Below are 19,487 nucleotides of genomic sequence, written 5' to 3'. Positions count from 1 at the left end.
CCTTCTTAAGCACCAAGTCCAAAAAGAATGGGAGAGTGGATGGGATTTTTGGATCTTCCTTTCTTTTCCACAAGGAAGGGCATCGTGCTCTTTATCCACAATAGCTGTTGCACTTGCACTTGGATTAGTGTAGAGTAGTGTCTTGAGAGTTGCCTGGTGTTGCTTTACTTTTTGAGTAGGTAAAATGGCTCCCCTGAGTCCTAAACATGAGAATTGTTCAAAGCATTTGCCAGAGTCAAGAGGGGAGTGAGTGGACTGCTGATGAAGTTGGTGTAAGGGGCACTTGTTGCAGAGCAGGTCATTAATCAAAATTCTGAATTGTTACAGAAGCATTAGGAGAGGTAAGTGGCTTACTTAATTCAGAACTGAGACATTATGGATAAAGCTATCCTGCTTTGTAGCATATTCACAGTAAGGGGCTTTAGGGATTGAATTATTGCCATCTGCAGCAATCCCTGATATGAAAAAAAAAAAGGAAGATGGAGTTGGAATGTGCTGCTCTCCTGTTAAGGTGGTTGCTAATGGAATGTGGCTGCGACCTGGCCACTGGGTCTGCAGTTGTAACTGGTCAAGACAATCTGCTGAGTGTAGTGAGTCTGGTGAGACAGAACAGCAGCTGCTGCATTTTCCTGAGGCAAGTTCAGCACTCGTGAGTTTAGGCTGAGAGCAGTGTGCCTTGCTGCAGCTGCTGGTCCCTCAATAAGTTGTATATACAGAATCAGTGCATGGCCAGCATATTCCTTTGTGCAGGCTTTCAGGTTAGCAGGCTCCTTTCCCTCCACTAGGGATGCTGCCATGCTTATTCTGTTTGCTTATCCAGGAGCTGACAGGCTGGAGTGGAGGCAAGAGGAATACAGGTTAGGTGTCTCCCTTCTTTCTGAAATTGGCCTGTACTTCCACTGCAATACAGATCCTGGTATTTCCACTTCTCTGCTAATTCCTGCAATTGTTTCTGGAAGTGGTGTGTGCTGAGCACAGGAGGTAACGTGGAGTTTTAGGGGTGAGTAGCAGAATACATGTTTGTTCTGTTTTGCACAATCAGTGACTTGTGCAGTGTTCTAGATGCTAGCTGGAAAATAGCAATGGGATATAAAGTGTCAGGATGGCCATCTTAGTGTCATTGTGGGTTCTTAAAATTTTTTTCTGAAATGCCATGGGCCTCTGAATTTTATCTGGATGGCTTTCAGAGATTGGCAGCAATGACATGTACTTCCACATCCAGAGAAATTCAGGAATATTGCTGCATCATGTCTTTGCTGGTCCTGCAATGCAGTGGCTTTGGGCTGTGAGCCCAAATCGTGGTGAAAAGATGCAAAACTTCTGACCCAGAGGTAAGAACCAAATGGACAAGACTTGGAGCAGAAGAGAGGTAATCACAGGGAAATGCAAATTTTAGATGAGGAGATAGAGCTTTTGTTCTTTTGGCCCAAGTCCTTAATGAGAGAGCTGTAATTAGGCTAAAATTACCTTTATGTATTCAGTGCTGGCAAACTCAAGTTCAACTGCCTCTTAATTAGCATACAGTATCTTTGTGGTCTTTCACTCTTGAATCAGACTTCACTTTCACTCTCCATGCAATGCCTCAGTGTCAGGTCTGCACAATACATGACCACTCAGGAAAACCTCTTTCCTGCTCATTCTTCAGTGATGTCATTCCTCATAAGCTCATTTGTCTTCATTTCTCTTATAAATGTTACAGTGGTTCTCCTGTAAGTATCTGCAGAATATCTGGTTAGACAATTAGAATCGTGTTAGTGCTTGGGATATTTTTGTAGTTTATTACTTTGGTTCAAATGCCACAATAGCCAGAGAATTCATAAAGTTTTCCAGCAGGAAGAGAGGTCACATATAATTCAGCTTGGCCTTAGGGACAGCTTTCTCCCATGCAAACATGTCTTCTGAGAGCAGACTGGAAAAGTCAGGTGGGAAATTCTTGTGGCTTGACACTGGCTTTAGGACATGTTGTTTTTAGGAGAAATAGATGTTTTTAGCAAGGGTCAACATACAATTTGATGTTTCATGTTTCAGTAAGCTAAAAAGTAGTGTTTGAAACTACAGAGCTCCTCTTTGGCAGGACTTTACATGTGGTATTTCATTTATTAGCTTCTGTGCCCCAAAAAGACTCTTGTTGCTTATTTGTTTTTTTGTTTTCTTAACAGTGAGAAGGGCAGACATTGTATAACTTCTCAGGCAGCAGCAATTATGCAACTGATCCTGTTATTGTGGAGCCAAAGTCCTTCCTAGTCCCTGAGCACCAGCTGCTTGTGTTCTGGCTGCTGCTTTTTCCTTTTCTTTCTTCCCCCCTGCCCCCACCCTGATTTGTTTGTGAGCAAGTTTAGTTTTTTTTTTTTCCCCCCATGCTGCTGTTTCCTTATTTTTCCAGTGCCAGTGAGACAGTGCTTTGTTTGGGTTCATTCTTCAATTCACTATGCTGCAAAATCAAACTGCCTATGTACATCATGGGAAATCTAAAATGTCTAGGGAAATAAAATAACTTGCTACTTTATGGGTACATAAGAAAAGACAGTTGCTTGGATCTAAATGAAATATTGCAGATGGCCTTTGTTGGGTTTCAGGTCAAAAGTTCCAAGTTCATATTCTCATGATTTTAAGAACATGTAAATAACTGCTGTTTGTTTAGTTCCTTGGTTTTTTTCCTCTTCCTTCAAAGGGTGGGCCTGTGAGAAATTATAATTTTTCCCCCTAGTCCTGCCCTGGGATCACCAAATAAAATGTAGTACTCCTGTATATAAGATGAGGTAGCTGTAAATCTCATACTTTTACAGCCAAGTGATCTCACTGCAGTATAATAAAGGCTGTTAATATATTGTAAAAATGTTTGCCCTATTCTCACTCCATTTTCAGTTCTCAGTTTTATGTCATGTCATTTCCATTTCATGTTTCATGGCTTCCTGTGAGCCTAAGTGACCAAGGCAGGTTGTTTTTGATCCTTGATAAAACATTTAGGGATGGGAGAAGAGATGGTAGACTGGTAGACTGCAGTGCTATTCCCTGAGTATACCATCCACGAGTCCCAGCAGAAAGAAATAATAGTTGGTCTGTGATACCACACTGTTGGCTGCACTGCTTGTTGCCATGTCAAGTGTGATCTGCATCAGTCATAAATAGGCTCTAGTGCTTAGTGTCCTATATCAGGAAATAAATTGGGGCAAGGGTTTAAGGGGCTTATTTAGTTTATAAGTCTTATGCTAAAGATGTCATAGGGAGTGCAAAGATTGTTTTCTTGCTCACAGTGTCTGTACTGTAGATCGGGTATTGGAGAGGTGAGAAGGTGCTGTCATTTGTAGAAAATTGGGGTCCTTTCTTCTGGGCTCTTTGTGTTGGAATTTCTTTTCCTTCAGTGGCAGTCTGTCCCTGTCTGTTTTCAACAGACCAGGCACACAGAAGATATTCATTCTCTTTTGCAACCAAAAGACTGGATATATAGTGTGTTTGCTTCAGTCTTGTCAACTTAGACCTCTCCCCTCCAGTTTCTCATGACAGAGACACTGAGTTCTGGCTTGGAAGAGAATGTATGTTGTAGCCACATTTGTCACGGGCTTAACTTGATTATTTCCATTGTTAGTGAAGGTTCTGCTAGAGTTCTTCCCTCAGCCTTGCAGTTCTGGCACTGTGAATATGAGAATGTTGTACTTTATCAGAGCACCTGGTACTGGAGACACCCAGAAAGTAATGATGAGAAGGGAAGAGTTGTAAAGATTTTTCTGGGAAAAAAGCTTGATATTATGTCGAATTCTTTATCAACATGGTGGTGCCAATGCCCTGGTTGAATGCAGAATTCACAAAAGCAGTGTTTTTGTAAGGCAGAAAACTTTAATTGGGAATTTTGAAATTGCTTTTCACACCTTAGTGAAATATTCTGTGGTCCTAATAGCTGTGTGTGTTCCTGGGGTATTTATTGTTTGCCTCCATGTCTCTGCTTTATATATGTAGTTTTTCAACTGATTCATCAAGGGTTTAAGTGATATGATCCCTTAGAAACATTTAATGACTCTTCGGCTGTTTCAGTGAACATGTGCATTAATTAGTGTGTGACTAGATGACAAGGTCTGGTGTAGACTGATAACTTAGACTTGTTTTTTCTTACTATTGGTTTTGAAAACTAGTCAGCAGTTGAGTTAGAAATCTTAGGAATTGAACAATTTAGGAGAAAATCTTCCCTACTTTGGAGAAGTTTTTTTGTTTGTTTTTAAATCTGGTGGTTTCTTTTCCTTGTTGCCATTACCTAAATCTCCTCTTAATGCATTTTTGAGTTTGGTTACTGGAGAGTTTCTATTCTGTTGAAGGCAATCAGAAATGATAATTTTACACATGTTTCTATTGAATTGCAGGTGAAGGTTGGCACCAATTTACAATGGTATTAGGAGCACACTGGAAATGAACAGCAGCTCAAGTTCAGTAATTTTCTTGAAGAATTTTGTTTTTAGTCTGTTCTCTTTCCTATTAAGCACTGTTTAGATTTTATAATTAAGTACTAAGGACATATTCATGAAATGGTAATTCTCCTAAAAGAGATTTCAGACTAATCTGTCCATTGTACCTTTATTGTTACAAGAGGCAAATCTCAATTGTGTTACCTAGTAAGGAGAGACATGAGAAGAATTTTGATCAAGAGTGGTGCTTGATCACAGTATTTAAAGACTGTTTGCACTTCAAACCTAGATTGAGAAGAGAACTGAGATGGTAACTTTTCACTGCAAATACAGCAGAATATTATTGCCTGAATTGGTCTCTGTAGAGAAACTAACTCCAGCTTGACATCTCCTGACATCTCCTGCAATATGAAAAACAATTTTGTTTGGACTTGGAAAAGCATTAAAATCTAGTATCTTATCTTGGTTACGCTTCTTTTTCTAAAGAGCTGAAGCCCTTATCTAGGAAGATGATGACATCAATAAGCTTAATGAGTTGTCTCATACAAGAGAAGTATATATGGTGTTTCCTGATACCTTTCTTGAGCTCTGTTTCATCAAATCTCAGTTTTAAATGTGTTTATTTTGACACTCTGCACTGTTCAGCAGTGATGCTCATTTTGCCAGGGCAAGCCTAAATATTTCTGATTATGTCATGAAAAGCTCAATTCTTTCAAAATAACATCACATGAACTTTGGTTTGTTTTTCAGTGACATGGACAGCAAACCAAATGTGACATTTCTTTACAGAATGAGTAGAAATCTAGAGTCATCAAATTAAGACTACCTGGTGTCATTAATGATATTTTTCAGAGTAACTTCCTTTCCCCGGAAAAATATATCCAGGGGATATACACACATAAACAACAGTTTAAATAGTGTTAACAATATATACACAAATATATCCAGGGGATATACACAAATAAACAACAGTTGAAGTGCCGTTAACAAGTAGCTTTCATATTTCACCGGTTTTTAGCTTTTTTAAACTTCTTCACTTATTTCTCATGTAGCGGAATGATAATGAAACTTTACTATTGGCTTGAGGGTTTCTTTATTTTTTTTCTCCATTATGGACATTGGTTTTTTTGTACACATGGTTATAGTATGCACAATTTTAGCCAGAATCTTGCTTTTCTGGTTGACTTTGATAGTTCTAGCACAGACTTTTAAAATAGTCTTAACTTTTCAATAGAAAAAATAATCGTGGACAACTTGGATTGCTTTTCGTATAAGTAGTAGGATTTCTTCATTTGGGAAATACTCCAGGCAGGTAATAGAGGGAAAATTGCAAAAGAATGATACTGTTGGTGGCTCACAGGCAGAGAAAGAATAAGTTCTTCAACTTATATTTGCAGCAAGCTGAGTAAGAATGTGTTAAGAGCAAGGAAGGATCAAGATGTGTCATCAAGTAGCTGTTGAAGTCCTCTTCCTAAATGTTGTCCCCTTTCCCTTCCTCAGTAAAAAATCTGAAATCAAGCCAGAGCACTTGCCCCCAAAACAGAGTAAGACAAAAATCCATATGGAAACAAAAACTTCATGCATACACAAACTCAGCAACTACAAATCTATTAGAAATATTTACAAATGAAAATATGATTCTGTGCTTGTGTAAGAGGGAGAGCTGGATAACTGGAAAAAGTTAAATCTCTGGTCTGTTGATATTTTCTCTTGCGACATTTCTTCATGATTTGTCAAGCAGATCATGCAAATATTGAGGTTACTGGATGATTGAAGAGACATTGTAATTTCATATTGGCAAGTTACACTTCCTTAAGTCATTCAGTGTCTTTAACTTTTTTTTCCCTCTTGTATGTATGTATTAAAATTTAGCCATTGAAAATTGTCTGGATCTGAAGTTTGCATCCATGTGTTTTTCCAGATTTTGCTCTGAACATTTACCCATGGCTTTTTATGTAAAGACATCATGTGTGAAGTCTTGGCAGGAGGCTTTTTGTGTAGAATGGCAGAAAGAAAAATTAAATATATTCTCTGTGTTCTTACACTTTCAACTTCTTAGGACTGCTCGGCAATACATCAAGTTATACTGTAACTTGGAGAATAAAAATGTATTTATAAAAATAAAAATTAGTATTACTCACTTATCTGAATGTGACTTAAGTTAATAATGATGAGGAGTGGGTATTGAGATCTTTATTGGCCTGTGATCTCTCCTGGATCTGACATCTCAGAAAAAAAGGAAAAAGGAATGATGAGTTGAGGAATGAAGGAATAGTCAAGGGAGACACTTTTAAGAAACAGACTGGCATGTTTCACATAGTGACTGCTGTTGTCTCAAAAAAGAGAAAGAAGTATGTGGTCATAATTTTTGCAGATGATTTTAAGAGTGACTCCATTTAGACATTTCTTTTTTTCTTGTAGGACTTGTTCTGCAGTACCTTAGTTTCCCTTTAGTTCAAGGAAAAAGAAAACTCAATTAGCTTCATTTATTAAGTGCTGGTGATGGGCTGCACAGGGAGGTCCGACCCTCATTTGTGAGGAGATATCTGTTTAACTTGGGGGTTGCTAAATAAGAGGGTGGCTTTTTACTTTGGACACTCTTTGATTTCACATTGCAAACTGAGGCAGTTATTGGGATATTCAGTATCAATTTATTCTGCTGATCTTTGTTGGGATTTTAAAAAAACTTATTTCCTACATTTGTATTAACTGGGCAAGATGGGAAGTTTGATTCAAAATGAGATCCCTGGCAGCTGCCAAGAAGGCAGAATCCAAAGATGTGAGGCCTTTGCAGGCAATCTGCAGAACAAGCTCTCCCAAGAACACCATAAATGATCTTGGATGTTATTCAGAATATGTCTTCTATCAGGATTGTGGCTGTAGTTCAGTGGATTTCTTTATTCCCATGCAGTTACTAGAATAAAGCATCATCTAATTTACTATCAGATGCTGGAGTAAAATTAGCATTTGTGGAAATTGTTGTCCTAATGTTCCTTTTCTAACATGCAACTTGCAGAGCACAAACAACTGGTTATTAGTGGGAGTTCAAGGAGCTGAGTAAAAAGTCTCTTCTGTGAGATGTGAGAGTTCTGCAGCAGTCTCCTGAGAGGTGAAGGCTGGCAAATTGTGGTGATATGACTAGCACCACAATGACTACAAAACGTTTTATAGCTGTGCATGGGCCTTGGAAACAGAATCTGGGAGCTTAAGATTGATGGCAGAGTGTGTGATAGAATAAATAAATCTTTATTATTAGGATTCCTGTATATCATCAACTTTGACTTGTTCAGTTGCAATGTTGAACAGAATCTTCAGGCTATTCATAAGCATTTAAATACATACTGATCTGTTCTTTTGGTGGACAGGCTACTTACTGCCTTAGCTCAATCTGAGCTGGCAAAATTCTCTGTCAGAAAGTGACATGACCCACAAACCTTCTCAGAACAGCAACATTTAATTTAACAACAAGGAAACCGTTTGTTTCCTTGTTGTTAAATTAACACTCCCTTCAAGGCTTGGAGTCGAAGGTCACTGACCAGAAGAGACTTCTTGTAGAACAGAAATAGCTACCTGGAAACCCAGAAATGGAAGCTCTGCTGCAAATCTGTTTCTTCGGATCCCTGGATATACCTGGACAGCAGCTGTGCAGCCCACAGCCTGAGAACTGTGTGCTGAGCCGAGGGCAGGAGCACTGCTGGGAAGTGTGTGCAGCCTGGCTGGCCACTTACCTGGAAGTCATCTTCCTCTCTGCCAGCTGCCCTAATTTTCCTTTCAGCACACTCTGGCCCAGTGCTATGCATGCTGTGAGTGGCTCAGTGCTGTGTTTGAGGTGAGGATGCTGTTGAGGAGGTGCATGTGGGCTAAAGCTGCTCTCCAGGAAGCACAGCTACGGCTCCATTAGCTCTGGGACAATTTTTCCATGGACAAAAGCGGGGATTCACACATGCAAGAATCAGCTTGATGCAAGACAGCTCTTGCCTTCATTAAAATGTTCCCTGAAGTACAGCACCATGCAAGTGGTTGTGCTGCTGTCAAACACAGCTCACCATGACAGGTACTTTTGGGTAGTACCCTAGTCTTGACTCCAGGCAGGACCACCAAAATGTTGTTATGCCAAGATTCTCTGTGATCCTTTTTAAGGAGGAGTTGTTAGCACAGGCCAAAATGTTACCCCACACTGCAGAAGCTGGAGAAAAACTTGTCATAGGACTTGTGTGCTGGACTGGGTGACTGGTGGGGCTCTGGAGGAACCTGCTTGGAACTGGTAGGGCTGGATGTGAGTTAAATACAAAAGGCTTTGCTATTCAGGAGGTCTGCATGCTTGGGGAGGACCTGTCCTCTGCCCAGCATGTTCTATAGTCTGTCTGCTTTCTGATTTTTCCTGCTGTTTTTCATGTACTCCAGACGTGGTGACTAGTTTTCTGGCCTTCAGGTAGATGCCTGGAGAGAAAATTATGTCCACTGGTAAAGGGTTACCTTCCCTGTTGTGAAGTGTCAGGATAGGCAGGAAGCTGAAGGCTGCAGAGGGAAAAGAATCCATGCAGTTGGGAGGTTTGGGAAAGCAGGGCAGCAAGGCAGCTGACTTTGCACATTAAATACTAGAATGGGACACTGGGATTAAAATTTGCTCTGTACACGACAGTGGGGAAGAGAACCTCTCAGGATCTCTCAAGCTGGGAGAAACTTTGGCAGGGCTGTAGTCCAACCTCCTGCTCACAGCTGGACCAGCTCTGAGATGGAACCAGGTTGTACTGGGCTGGACCCTGTCATGGATTGAAAGCCTCCAAGTCTGGAGACAGCACAGCCTCTCTGGGCCCCGTTCTGGTGCCTCTGTCCTCAGTGGAGGAATAAAGCTTCTCTTATGTGCGGTCTGAACCTCTTTTGTATCCATTTATATCTGTTGTCCCTTGTCCTCCCATCATGCAGTGCTGTGAAAAGCCTGACTTCCTCTTTGGTTTGCCAGTAGCATCTTTTAATATAGGTCAGCCTTCAGTCCTTGTTAGGAAGTTGTAACTTTGTGATTAATTAAAGTAAATAAAAATGCTTATGAGCTTGGAATTAATGGCAGGGATAACATAGTGATATATTGATTACATTATGCAATATAGCATCAGTGAGTGTAGCTCTATTGAGCAAGCTAGCGTGTAGACACTAATTGAGAGGGAAAAATCTTTATTTACTTTTGAGTGTACTATTTGCAACAACTTATACACTTCTCTTTGTAAAAGAAACAAATAACCATACACTCATCAGTGAGAGAATTGAACATAGATTTAGAATTGTGTTGCAAACCTCCAAATACCAAGGTAACTGATCTGTTCTTAGAAATGCCGGAGCACCTGTCCTCCAGGCAGGTATTTGACTTTTGGATTTCAGAATTTTAGATACCAGTGGTTTAGGTAATCAGGATTTGTCTCTATATCCAGAAGGTTTTGCTCATCCTATGGAAAGCTAATAGTAGCCAGGCATTAGCTTCCTGAAATAAACAAAGAAGCCCTCTCTATTATTCTGGTATTTATTTCCCATTGGATGAAGCAAAATGTTATGTGTGTTTATCTAGGTTTATTTTATTAATTAATAAATAAAATAATAGCTTATATAAAAAAGACTCTTACTGTATCAATGTGTACCTGACTGATCTGATTAAGGGCCCTGTCCTTACTTATAGAGTATCTCTGAGGTCACTAATCTGTAATTCAGAAGAGGTGACCACTGTAGAAATTTTGACTGTCTTCTTGGAGATGCACAGGGATAAGATGGGAGGCATTGGACACAAGCAGCGCAAGGCCAGTTACAAGCAGGGTAGAACTTCATACCATGAAGGTAAACAGCACAGTTGGTTCTCTCAGGGGCCGTGGGATTTCCACTCTCAGAGATGCTCGGAGCTCACATGAGCAGCTGATCTGAGCTGCCCCTGTGCTGAGCAGAGGTTGAACTGCACTGAGCTTCACAGAAGTCTTCCATTCTATATCAGTCTGTATTTACATGCAAACAACATCCAGTGTTTCAGTGACAGAGATCATAGTGCTATAACGTTAAGACCCACTTGCTTAGTTTTAAAACCTCTATGTAAGGACAATGCTTCTTATCAAGCAATATAATTAATGAAATTTTATGTCACAGGTCACCTACAAGTCAGTTCAGCATGTCTGTGTAGGGAGCATCTGGAGTTTAGCACTGACACATTGTGATTTATTTCTAAGAAGCACTTGTCTTTGCTGTTAAGAGCAGAAGACAGTTTATAGGTGCCTGAATTAATGATCCTTGGCAGACTTTTGTAAATTGAGGATTGAGTTCGGCAGGTGAGAGCATTCTGAAGACAACTTGAAATAAATTTTTCTAATCTATTTAAATGTACGTAGTTTTGATGGTTCATTTGCAGAGGGAATTAGCATTTATTTCCATTTGGAGCATCAGCTTATAATAGTAGATATTATCAAAGCATGCAAATTTAATTAGAGAGTAATTAAAAGGTGAAGTAACATGAAGCGTGTATGACAATTTTCTTGTTCTTCTTTCAAACTAACTTTTTCTTTGACTTAACATAAATGCAGGTTATGGAGCATTTTTTCTTTCCAGTGGCATAGAAATCAGATCTCCTGACTTCCAAATGACTGCAGTTACACTGAAGCGAGATTTGGGCTATCTAACAGAGCTTGCCCACAAATGAGACTGGATTTATTTCCTTGACTTTCACTGTCTTGCTTTAAAAAAGTTTAAACTGTTGGTGTTAAATTTTCCTTACTGGCAAATTGCACCCAGTGCCAGATTATTGAAGTTCTTGTTTTGCATTGTGCCTTTCTGTATAGAGGATGCTTCTGGGGGAGATGTGAATGCAGCTGCAGCTCAAGCCATTTCTTTTGGGTGATATCTCCTTTTATTGTGTCTGGTTGGCCATTTGCATCTACATCTTCTCAGGCTTTGCTGTATTGGGAAAAACCTGGCTGAAAGGCAGATTTTTTTAGATTAAGGAGGAACTTTTAAGTGCATGGTGCCCAGGCAATCTAGCAAGTGTTTCTGTTGTTTGTGTTTGGCTCTTGGACAACTTCAGTGAAGAGGAACAACATTTAAGAGTTGTATATAGTAGGGTGGCTGTAACAGTCTGTCGTTAAAACTCCTTTTGTGACGGTACTTCCCGTAGCTCTTGAGTGTGAAGGTATTTTGAAGATTGGCTTGGAACTTGGCATGTTGTTGCACAGAGTGGGGTATCTTCATCTTCATTTTTTTCCACCCAATTCATTTTTACCTGTCTAAACATGATTAGTTGTTGGGATTATATATTCTCCCTCCACCTCCATAAAGTTGCATTTAAGCTGCAGTGGTGTTTCCTCTGTGCTCACTTCTGGTATCCTCTTTCTAGTGTTTCCAAGCTGTGTTACACTGGGTCTTAGGGACACCAAGAACACAGAGTTACAGATGTTCAACCATATTCTAATTTGAAGATGGATGGAATAATAGTCTGAAAAAATTTAAGCAGTGTGTTTTGACAAGTGTCTGTAGACTTGAGTGTGCCATTTTTGCTGTTTTCTACCGTGAACTTCTGCAGTTGATCTCTGAGAAAGTGAAGTGTGTGCCTTAATACATTCCTTCATCCTCCCTGAGCAGGAGGAGGTAATGGAGTCTTCACTAGGAAGCCTGCATTCATTTGGAAGTATGACAAGAGTGCTGAGAGTCGCCTTTATAAACAAAAAGCAAAAGAATCCAGGAATGCTGGTGAGGAGAAGAAAGTACCCAGGTGTTGGAGTTGTGAACTTTACTGGAAACAGATGTGGTGCCTTTCTTTACTTGTTCCTGCATGCAGTTTTGCAATACTAGAGTTTGTTTTAGTAGAAGTAGTGAATAAGAAACAGTAATGAAGAGTGTTTTCAAGGGAGATAGAAACTAGTTTTTTACCTGTTTGAGGTTTTTGTTTGTTTTTTACAAATGAGTCTGACCATTATGTTGGCTTTTAAGGTCTTGTCTTTGTTGCAGGTAAACATCTGGCTCTTCCATCCTAATCCTGTTGTTAAAACAACTGGGAGTGCTTTTACAACACAGGGCCACATTTATGATTATTCTCTCAGATTTTATGTACAGCAGAAATATGTTGTTGCCAAAGTTATTTCTCATCATAGTGTGAATTGAGATCCAGGCTCCTGCTGGTCTGTGGTCCAGACCTCTGACCTCATCTGACTGAAGGCAGGCTTGGACATCCCTTGCAGTGTGTCTGAAGGTGAACCAGTGAGGTTGAAAATGCATGCTGAGCACGCATGTCTGCTAGAAAATGCAGAAAATATACTTGTATCACATAATGTTTATGATCCCTTTGATTTCTTTCCGTCAGAGGCAGGATGTTTTTTTCTTTATCCAAGGTGGAGTAAATGCTAGCACTCAGCTACTGTAATTCCTATCAACAACAGTTTATATGTAATGTCTTCCTTGACTCCCCTTTGATGTAACATGTGAATGAGTTTTGTAACTTTGCAAAATGTGGAAGCAGAGAGGAAAATGGCTGATTTGGTGTGGATAGGTTTCTGTTGAATACTTGTGATGTGTGTAGGCACAGAAGAAACCTTATGCTCCTGTAGGGCTTTCTTTTATTAATATGATGGCACCAGTATGGTGTGCATAAAATTGATAAACATAGTTTATCCACAGAGGAATACTTGGAAAATAAATAAGGGGAAAGCAACTAAGATGGGAGTCTGCATAACATTTGTATTTCTTTTTCAGAAATAAGATGTACATAAAAGGAAATTTGAATGGTGTTACTTGATCAGTTTTCCTCTTTGCAGGAACCAAGGGGTTTGTGATTGCTGAGGTTTTGTTATTTAGCACTTTTTGTATGATGTCTGTTGGGAGTAGCAATCAAATTCTATTTGATTTGTTAAGCTCTAGAAATAGTGAGTACTGAGATACTGGGGCAAAATAAAAAGAGACCTAAAGCACCTGGTTGAATACCTAGTAGGATATAGGTCTGGGAATGCTTGTTACAGCAAGCAAATTATTCAATTCACAAGAACAAAGGTGTAATGGCAGCTAAGAGAAGTTATTCAAGTCATAAATACATATTATTAGAACTTGATTTAAACTTTTTTGCATCAGTTCTGAAGAAGTGTGATTGGATAAGAAATATTTCAACATGTCTATACAAAAAAACCCCCAGAGTTCCAGAGTGCATTTGTTGTAAAATATGTGTTCAGCCAATAAAAGCCAAAAAGCTTTTATTCATATGATGGAAAAATACTTTTAATTTTAATGTTTAATATTTTAATTTATAATATTTTACTGTATGTAATTATGCAGATTACCTAAATAAACTCTTAAAGACCTGCCTGTAGATAGTTACTTGTCCGAAAAAGATGATGTCTGTTAAAATTGATGGTAACTGTGGTGAAGTGTCACTTAGGTTTTTATTGGTCATGCTCAAGCTGACCACCCTAATATTACGTTTTGAGAAAAGAGTTGCAAATTATATGTTCCAACTCTTTGAACTGAAGGAAAGCCCTTCAGTGCAGCAGGGAGCTTTATGTAAGCCACGGGTGGGGTTGTTTTTGATGGCTGAGACTTGTTTGGTGAATGACACTTGGAAACGTGCTGAATGACACTTCTGGAAAGTAATAGATGAGGCTGCTGCCAGGGTTCAGTGGTGGGTCATGAAAACGAGGTGATGCACATCTCATCTGCACTGCCGTGGGCTGAGTCAGACGCTACCTGTGCGTGCAGCGTTCTGGGGAGGAGAAATCTCCACCCTGTTTGTTTTGCACTGCAAGTGGAGCCACCACAACTCCCTGTTGTATTTGTTACTTATGGTGTACTTTTTCATGAGGTAATTGCCACTTGAGACGCTTTGGAAGTGGTCAGGAGCAGACGCCGGTTATGGAAGGGGCAGTTTGGTTCTTTGCTGTGCTGCTTTTCTGTTGTGGGTTTGAGCAGCTTCTGGGTAGTGTGTGATCTGCAAATGGGAAAGCCATTAGCCAGAGAGCAAGGTGCTGCCTGTCTGGAGAGCTTCAGCGCGTACTTACATTCCTTTCTGCACCTTTTTAGTGGACAGAGATGGACAAGCAAGCCTGGAGGCAGCATAGCCATGGAGTACTATATTGTCTGTGTGTTGCCAGGAGATCCATTGTCCCTGTGCAAAGTCAGGAATCTAGTTCAGGTGAAGAGAGAGTGAATACCCTGTGAAATCATCTAGGAAAGCTAAATCTGAATCTTGTCTGAAAAACATAATCCTTTTGTCCAGGAAAGGTTTTGTTGAACATGCCAGTCAGTATACTTCCCAGAGATATTTCTCCTTTACACTGGAGATTCAGTAAGGCAGGAAGGTGACTAAGCTATGCTGCCCTCTTGACACTGACCAGAACTGGTTCTCCTTTCTCAGAGATTGCAGCAGTTTTTGTCAGAGTAGCTGCCATTTCTTCTTGAGGGCTCCTGTGCCTCCGCTAGACTGGGGATGTTAAGAGACTAGAGTCATTTGAAGTGTTTTTGGTGCTTCTAGAGTTTTGCTCTTGACTGGTGGATTCAAAACTAACCTGTTTTGTTGCTTAGTTTAGTTACATTTCTTTAGAGGATATTGGTGTTTTGGGATATTCAAGGTTGAAAACATCTTCCTTTTTCTCATTGCTGCAGTGTAGATTGTGTGTGCTATTGGTCTTGCAGTCACTTTTGCTAACTGGTGACCACAGGGAGAATTAAAGCTTAGGTAATGCTGAAGATTGGTTGATGGAAGTAAGGTAGGAATGCTTTATTTTTTGGCACTACAGAAGGCATTTAGTTCTTGTTAACTATGTTTAAACAGGACCTCTTGCTCCCCTGTGTTTATTGGTTTTGAGACTGCAAGTCAAAACAATTCACTTTATGCAGATACATTTGATAAAGTCTTTCTCAAGCTGTTGTGACCCTGACAAAATATAGAAGTAGGATAAATGTAGGGGAATCAGGACTTAGAGACAAGGCATTCCAAATGTACTATGGGAGTATAGATAAACCATAGATAAACTTTTGGTTCAGGACCAAGTAAATAGCACATATGAGAGAGGGTTGCAAGCTGTCTTCAAGGTTGTACTTCCTCATGACCTTTCTTACAGTTTTAGCTGGAAAAGATGATGATACTACCTTTTAATTTCTGCTCAAGGAAGCTTGTGGGTTTTGTGTACTTGTAGTGTAATTGGTCATTTGAGCTTTGCAAATACAGTAAGTGTTAATTAAGTTCAGTGCAATCACAGTCTGTTCTGATTTGGAGCCTGAAACCTCCACTGTCTGTATTTAAAAACAAAAAATTATAATTTTGAACCTGAGAGGCATTTGGTTATATAATAAAGTTCTTAATAGGGTGAAATGAAGATAGCTGAAATGGCAGTTCCTTATTTGTTTTAAGGTTTGTCCAGTAACTGTTCCTGTGACAAAAGGACCATTTGTTTATCATCTTAGTTTAAATATTTACTTGCTTCTGCAGAGATAAATTCAAAGTGCTCTCCCTGCTTTTGGAATTTCTGAGTTCCATGGTCCAGTTTCTACAGTTTTAAGTGCTGTGTACACAGGTGGTATTTGGTTGTGGCTGATGGTTCCTTACTTTGCCCCATGAGCTGATAGAACTGGAGGGAGAAAATTTCACGGTCATGGATGATGGAGTTAAGAGAGAAATTCTCCTTTAGTTGTTTATGCTGAACACTTGAACTTGCTAGCAAGTTACTAAAGATTTTAGAGCATAGAACAACATAATAACAAAATTTTAACCTCTGCAGCATCACTGTGAGCGAGATGTTCACATTAGTGCCATCTCTCTTACAAAGCCTTTCAAAGGTGTCTGATGCTGTACTGCTTTTTTACCCAAGTCAGTTTCCCCCCTCCAAAATATTATCTGTTTCTTTTAATGTACAAAATATTAAAACAATAAATTATATAAGTAGTATTATGAAGTTTTTCCAGTTGCTTCAGGTATGCCTGTGTTGTGTGGTGCTTGGGAGTGTAGGAGCCCTGTACTAAAAGTGCCAAATGGGACTGACTGGGAATCAGAGGTAAGATAATCAGAGGTCTGCCAATTCATGGTTATAACCAAGGTGCAGCATTTCACCTAGTTATTTGCCAGGTCCTACAGTTGCCACTGCTGGGTTTACTGCCTCTATCACCTGTCTGGGTTAGCTGGAGAACCTTGTGATGGATTCCTGGAGTTGTGCTGAAGTGAGCTCACACTTGATGCCCCTTGTTGGCTTGTGTGTGTCTGCTTGCAGGTTCGAAGATGAATATTTTATAACTCTGAAAATAAAGAGGCAGACAAACTAGGGGAGAGGCCAGGGAAAACTGTGTTCAGTAGCTTCACAGTTGCTCAGCTAGGTTAATATCAATGTAGCTTAGTTCTTATTCCTGTGCTGTAATGGTGGGAAGTCACTTGCTTCCTCAGAGGGATGCTCTTGCTGATCATGGGCTGTCAGTGCATTAATTACTAGGCTTATGCTTTATATTAACTCTTTTAGCACTTCATATGCTCTCAGTGAGTGTCATTTAATCAGAGAAATACTGCTGTGTTGTCAGTTTCTAGTTTGCTACTGTTCCTTTTCCTAGAGCTATTTAAAGGATTTCTTAGTTTGTGAAAGTCCAGTTGTCATAGGAATGACTCCTCTTTCATTTCAGAAGAGCAGAGCTCTGTGACTTCATTGTCACATTTATATTCTAACCTTTTTCTCTTTTACCTAGTGAGAGAGCAGCTTTGGTGTTGAAGAGAAACCTCGGAAAGGAATGGGCCCTGTTCTCTTGAAGCTGTTTGCTCTGATCCCAGGAACGCTGTAGAGGTTAGTGATGTGAATGTTGAAGAGCTTTTGTGGAAATTGCCTTTTGATTTGTAATTGGCACACCCTTCAATAAATTCTGTGTGAAGCAGTTCATTTGCCTGTCACAGAAAGGGAGTTAATTCAGGCACTGTCAGAATACAGTCAGCTTAAAATTGCTCTACCCAAACAAAATTTAGGATTCTGTTTGTTTGTGGGGATGCTGTGGAAATACATTGCTGAGTGGTCACAGAAAGTTGTGTGGGTGTGATGCATGCTCAGAGACAAGCTGCATTAAACTTGGAGGTTTTCATCAATAGGTTAAAAAAAACCAGTAAGAATGATCATAATACATGAGTCTATAGTGCCTGATTCTTCTTTGAATTTCTCAAATCTCTCATTTTTACTTTGAGAGAAGAATACTCCTGATCTTCAGTAGAGTTGACAGGCTAGGAAGGGTCCATTCTGTATCCACACAGAGGTAATGCTATCTCTGCTTCTGCCTCTAGTGACTTGTATTTCAGTGTTACATCCTGGTTTACTTGGGTTTGTACAAACTGTATAGACTGCTTGCTGTGAATGTTTTTCCCCAGAGCTCTATAGCCCTTCTACAAATATTACAGTCTACAAGAGGCTTCCTTTTGCAACTAGAACTTTCAGTCTAGCTTACTTCCATGTTTTCTGGAAAGTTGCCTATGATTAAGTAGATTTGTCACCTAGTGTATTACTTTTTAACTAGTGAAGTAAAAAAAAGCTTGTGTAGCTGTTAAATTCAGTAAGGCTTGGTTTGCTGATGAAAAATGAATTTAGCAAGTAAAATTAGATGCAATAGGGGGAGAGGGAAGAGGTAGGCTGGTTGAAGTGCAATGCTGAAGCAAAGAGGTGAATTTCCATTGGAGCAGTTGAGTTAAAATCTGTTTAATCTGTCTGTTTTTTTAGAATCTGTAAAGGATTCTAATCTTTGTTAGCTTACTTTACAAGCATAGAGGTGTGTGTGGTGTGGCTACTGAAGAGTAATGTCCAAGCTTTGCTAGGACACCCTTTGAAATACAGACCTGTTTGGAGCAAAACCAAAAACAACCCAGTGGAAAAAAGGCTGCAGCATGTCACAGATGCTGAAAGTGACGAAGTGACCCAGTGGGAAAAGACAAGAAAATGTTAGTTGGCATCACTCTTTGAGGCATGAAGAGCTCAACAACTGCAAGTGCTGCCACTTCTTATCAAGAGCTGCAGTCATTGATGTATTCTCGCCATCTTTATCTTGCTTTATATAAAACTGAGAGTTTTATATGAAAGTGTGAGGTATCACTTCTAATTTAACAAAAGTATAGAGAAAGACAGAAACCCCAAAGCACATGCTTCCATGTGAAATCCTGCACTCCAACATCAGTACTTTCATTCTAGCTCTGTGCTGCTGCTTTTGTTTCCAATGTTTTATTCATTAACAAAAACCACAAACCTGCCCACGAGGGGGTCTGACAGAAATATGCCTTTTTTTTACTTTAATAGAAAATACTTAACTCCCTTCAGCCTATTGTGTTTAGATTTTTTTGAGACATGTATACTACTTTATGGAGAATAAAAGAAGATGAAAGATTCATCTCCTCTCATGATAGTCTCCCTCTTGACTTAGTAAAAGCAGTTGGTTTCAAGTGCCTGTTGAATGCAGACTATTTTGTGACTCTGTGAAGACTGTCTTGTTAGAATCCTGATCTGCTATTCAGGTACTTATGTAGTAAATATTTCCTTGGTACTTCATGCATCCTGTTCTTTCAGTTCTGAGGACATGCAAGAACTGGCAGAACTTAACAGCTTGGTTTTAGGGTTTTAGGTTACGTTCCTTTCAGACCCAGGCCTGCTATATTTGATTTGGTTGAGCTCTCCATGGGGCCATGTTGAGTTTCTCTCCAGCTGTGGAATGACTTACCTGCAGCTACATGGATAATAGTAAAAACTGTGATGCAGTTTATGAGCACATAGGAGATAATGAGATAAGGGAAGACAGCCAACCAACATAAATTTGCTAGGGAGAAAATTGTGTCAAACGGATTAGTTTGCTTCCTTGACAGATGAATTAGATTAGTGCATAAGGGAGGCAAGGAATAGAAGTGTTACAAATAGAAGCGTATAAGGTTCTGAAGGATGTTCTTTTCAGCCTAATATGTACAGTGTTTTGGATTTTTAAATGGGATCTTCCTTAAATTACTATATTGCAGGAGCAAAAAATTTTAACAATGGTTCTGTGGAGCACTTAATAGGGATTTGAGATCACTTGGAAAAGCATTTGAAGTAGGCTTCCATACTATACTAGCTTGTCATGGCTGGGTTTGTCAATGGCACCCATTATTTA

The 19,487-nt window shown here is 39.6% G+C and overlaps 1 protein-coding gene across 2 annotated transcripts in view; it reads left to right on the top strand.

Annotated features, from left to right (window-relative positions):
• WDFY3 (WD repeat and FYVE domain containing 3) overlaps positions 1–19,487 on the top strand; it is a 152,306-nt gene that overhangs the window by 15,106 nt on the left and 117,713 nt on the right. Inside the window, exon 2 of one of the 2 annotated variants that reach the window (XM_054296010.1) lies at positions 17,067–17,161. The exons of the other annotated variant lie outside the window; for it this stretch is intronic. The gene's annotated coding sequence lies outside the window, so the exon portion shown is untranslated. The remainder of the gene's footprint in view (positions 1–17,066; positions 17,162–19,487) is intronic. 2 annotated transcript variants of the gene reach the window in all.

The sequence above is a fragment of the Melozone crissalis genome, unplaced genomic scaffold (genome assembly GCF_028551555.1).
Source record: "Melozone crissalis strain CALT ecotype California unplaced genomic scaffold, PUWL_Pcris_2 ptg000006l_1, whole genome shotgun sequence".
Taxonomy (NCBI): Eukaryota; Metazoa; Chordata; class Aves; order Passeriformes; family Passerellidae; genus Melozone; species Melozone crissalis.
The sequence above is the reverse complement of the archived record's forward strand: the minus strand, read 5'-3'. Positions and strand labels throughout refer to the sequence as shown.